The sequence below is a fragment of the Alosa pseudoharengus genome, unplaced genomic scaffold, assembly GCF_046254945.1.
Source record: "Alosa pseudoharengus isolate Yale_2024_CS ecotype anadromous, Long Island Sound unplaced genomic scaffold, YU_APseudo_1.1 YU_APseudo_1.1_scf_20, whole genome shotgun sequence".
Lineage (NCBI taxonomy): Eukaryota > Metazoa > Chordata > Actinopteri > Clupeiformes > Clupeidae > Alosa > Alosa pseudoharengus.
The window spans coordinates 7295025-7299826 of NW_027468664.1; the positions used below are offsets into that span (position 1 = coordinate 7295025).

General features: G+C 38.6%; 1 pseudogene; it reads left to right on the forward strand.

Annotated features, from left to right (window-relative positions):
- The first annotated feature begins 997 nt into the window (after window positions 1-997).
- On the forward strand, window positions 998-4450 carry LOC143136787 (mucosal pentraxin-like; annotated as a pseudogene).
- Window positions 4451-4802: the final 352 nt, after the last annotated feature.

Genomic DNA, 4802 nt, shown 5'->3' on the forward strand with positions numbered 1-4802 from the left:
CAACTTGCCTTGCACTTCGGTCCAGCTCTCCCCAGCAACCGTTACAAGCACATATCTGAAGGCACTGTTCAATATATGAGAAGTTTACAGATAAATGCTTGCTGGTTGAGAATTATATAATTGAAAGTCACCAGGGAATCATACCATACCATCATACCATCAGAACCATAAGAGAAAGCATAAACATGTTTGACAATATGTATTAATTATCATCATGTATTTTCATCATGTTTAGCCGCATGTAGATGGCATCTGGCCATATCCGAGGTTCCAAATGCTTAAGGCATCATGTTGCCACTATTTGCAATGGAAATGCCCTCATGCCATGTCATGTGCAAGGGAGATGTATTTGCAAGATGATGCGTGCCAGCTTAATCCCTTAATTGGGTGTTGTGCAAAACATTTTGTGAGGGGCATGGGGTTCTTCCCCAGAAAAACGATCGATCTTACATTTCATATAGATAGATACTTTATTTATCCCCAAGGGGAAATTCAAGAAATGAATATATTCAATGCTCAAAGATTTTGGGGATGGGTTATTGTAAAACTTAACCAAATCTGTTTCTGTAACTTGATAATCTTTCACTTTACTGTATATTTGAGAAATACTGAATTTATTGGTAGATGTAATTCATGCTGCTATCAGGTTACACCACTGATTTCCTTAGCTGGTTCAATGTCTTGGGAAAGCCCATAGAGCATTTAGATTAAAAACATAAATGTGAATGTGGTAAAAATGGAGGGGAAATCATAAAGCTCAGCTCTTTGTAGTGCGCTTCAGACTTCAGCGCTGACCCCAAAAATAGTCTTAGCGGTCTTGTCAGCCTCAAAATGAGCGAACCAATCAGCCACCACAGTTGGCCTTTTCTATTTATGCTCCTCCCTTTGAAGCTTGTTTAGAATGGAACATTTTTCCAGGTATATTCTAGTTAAAGGTATACATGTTAACAATTGTTAATAGTTATTATATTTGTTATGGTTGACTAAATACTGTTTGATGAACCTGCAGTCAAATCCACCACAGTTCACACAAAGAGGATTTTTAAAAGAAAAGTTCTGTCCCCCAGTTATTCAAAGCCTACTTAACGGACCTGAGGGTAAATCAAACAGTGAAACCACTGATAGAGAAGGTGAGTTACTTAAGAAAAAAATAGTGAAAACAGAGTAGATGATATTCAAATCTTCACACAAATTTGTACCCAAGGGTTTGCCTATTGAACTGAAACTTAAGATCACTCCTCTGAGCCATTTGATGGTAACATAGTCAAATGTGCTATAATCTACTTTGGAGACAATATGTCCTGATGAGATATTGTAATATAATTGGATTCACTTGGTAAATATTAATATTCCTAAAACAAGGTAATGAGCATTTCTTTGTAGTCATGATAAGGACTCATTGCAGTTAGTCACTGGTATGAACAAATGCAGTAAGTGCACTTGCAGTTGTGGGGTAGAGACATGATAGGTGGGGCACAACAGACGGCAGGAAATGTGAGCTTTATTGATGCCTGTCTTTCTTGACAATAAAAGATCCTACACAAAACAACCACACTCAAACAAAGGAGTCATTAATACAACTTGTTACTGACGCACTAATTGTCACAATTAATTAATTTAAAGGGATATTCCACCATTTTCCACCTCCCCTCGAGTTAACCCTCAGAACCCTAGACTGCTTTAAGGGCATTTTCACTACCTGTAGTTAGAAGCATTTATCCTGGTCATACACACATGCTATATATATTGTTTTTACAGCAGAGGCTAGGCTACTCAGATCTGCCACAATTTAATATATTGTAATAAACCTCCTGGGTAGGAAAAGGTCCCCCTCTAGCGACCCCCTTTGTCCCCCAGATAGACAACTCAGAGAATGGGCAGACCCCACACCACCACGGATAGTACAAAAGTAGCTTTATTTCATAGACGCAGCCAGGCGGCTCCGGACATTATAGCCCATCAAATGACAGATTTGGGGATCCTCACCAACAATCCGTGCAAAACAGCAATCCAATAAATAAGCACAACAATTCATAAACACCACAAAGAGGAAAACGTCTCCATTCGAGTATCACAGCACACCATTCCAGTGTTCACAATAAAAGGTTCCCCGCACCCCTGTCACTAGGGTATGACTGGTATAATTACAATGTGTACACATGTCAATGTAAAATGCAACACATTGTTTTTCTAAGCATATACTTCCTTGGAACTATTCTCATTCAGGCGAAGCACTGCTATACTGCAGCTTTTCAGATGCTGCGTGCAAATCACTCTCCGCAAAAGTAGCAGTGTTTTTTTCTGAATGAGAACATAGTTCCAAGTTTGTATACATGTATGCTTAGAATACTGCCTATTTGTAGCCTATATTTTGTATCTATATGTCACAACATGTAAATGGAAAAATCCCTTTGTCATGATGCACTTCCTGAACTCGTCTCTCACGTGCGTTCATGCACATGGGAAAAACATTTTTCCTAGTAAACACATCATTCACGTCACTTTATAAGGGAATAAGAGGTGGGAAAATGGGGGAAGATTTTGCTACCTGAGTTGCCCAGTTGGGGGCTCGTAGTCCATGTGACCTTTCATGTCCAACAATTTTAATGTGAACTTGGGAATTTTCCATTTTTATTACTTGAAAATTGCATATCTTTAACAAACGTCTTACACCATGGACCCCATTTTGGCAATTAGAAACGGATGGTCAGAGGCGTAAAGTTTCTTAAAGCTGAGCTGTGCTTAAATTGTTCAATAGGCCTACATGATTTCATAACAGGCCAAATATAAAATAAATATAAATATTAAATATAGCCTAGATATCTGTAAATATTAGATGATTAGATGATTTACAGTTCTATGTAATATGTCATGTTTCATGTTTTTGTAATGTTTCATACAGTGATGCAGGTCTACTGCTGTGAATAGGCTAAATACAACTTTGATCATTTTTATAGCCTACTAATGTACAGTTAACTTTGGCCTTGGTGCCCTGACATGTGGCCTTTGTGCCCCCCACCAAATATGCCCAACTGAAGGCCAAGTGGCCTTGCCCCTAAAATTGTGAAATTCCAAGCCTGGTTGTGCATCCATGTTTTTCACACATTCCAACAGCAAATCACATGAACACTCGCAGTGACGAAAACAACGTAATCACAGGGGCGGTCCCTGATATTCCAGACCATTATTCATCTCTCGTAGTCTTATGATCTCTTCATGCCACCTGGGAATATCAGGGACCACACTTGTGATTGTGTTGTTTTTCTCGCTGCAAGTGTTCATTGTGCTTTGCCGTTGCTTTAATATACAGTAAGACGCTTCTGAGAGAAGAATATGCAGCTTTAAGTGACCAAAACGGCAAATTCCCAAGATCACATTAAAATTGGACTACAAATTAACTACAACATAACGACAAAAGTGACGAGAGCACAACTCAGGTAGCAAAATCTTCCCCCAGTTTCCCACCTCTTATTCCCACATGAAGTGACATGAATGACAATGTTTTCACATGCAGCTAATTAATTGAAATAATAAATTACATTCATGACATCAAGCTTAGCATGAGCCTTGAAAATATTTCTCACAATACATCACTTTAACAAATATCATTTTTATCACTATTTCCAATCACTGTTTTCTGAATAGATCTATCAGGCAAAATGTTCACCTTTCCTGAGGAGTCCAACACTGCTCGAGTCAAACTCCAACCATCACAAAATAATTTCAGCTCGGTGACAGTCTGCCTCTGGTTGGTGTCAGTTCATATTCATGATTTTTTACTAAAATTGCTTTGAGTTTTTCTTTTTTTTTTTTAATTTGAGTCATCTTCTGTTTACTTTATTTCAGTCTCCATGTCATGTGTCATATATTGTTAAAACTTAAAATGTATCCAACAGTACACTGCAAAATTCATCCCTACCTACATAAACCATGGCATTGTATTTTTTCTTTTCCAGGTTCCTTACTCAACTTGCTCGAGACTACTCTCTCTTTTCTTTGGCATCCGATGCCAGTGATAATGACTAATTAATCTATAGAAATAAAGGGGATTTTGAGGTGGAAACACGTAGCAGAATTGTTAATTTTCAGGGCCTACCAAATGAGCAAAACGCCTGGTACTCCATTTGTGCCACCTGGGAATCCAACTCTGGATTGTCTCAGATTTGGATCAATGGGAATCCAAGTGCAAGGAAGGTTGGATTCAACGGTACTCTGGATAAAAATCCAACTATCATCCTGGGTCAAGAGCAGGACCGTGTGGACGGAGGTTATGATTCTAGCCAGTCATTCGTAGGGAAGATGACTGATGTCCATGTGGGACTATGTCATCTCTGCTTGTGAGAGCCAGCGGTTTGCTAACAACTTGAATTTCACCCCTGGTAATGTCCTCAACTGGAAGGCCCTTGATTTCACCATCACTGGAGATGTTACAGTTGAGGACGAGGGTTAATATTTGCCAGAGCAAGCTGGAGAATGCTCCGGAAACCCTAGAATTAAACCCATTTTCTGTAATATTTAATGTTTTCACTCATTTCTCATTAAGGTTTTTTGTAAATCGCTTGTTTGCCTATGTTTGATGCATTTAAACCAGCAAAAGTATAAATATAATGTCATGGTTAATGTACGTATGGATGGCTTTCTGTAAGAAATGTACAGTATATAGCATTGATTTTAAAGTATTCCTGCTGTTTTTTAAATCATTGCATGAAACAGGGTCCAACTATCTAGGAGACATGTTCCATCATATGCCCACTCAACCCATTAGATCACAAGAGAGACTTTTACTGGTTGAACTCCCAAAC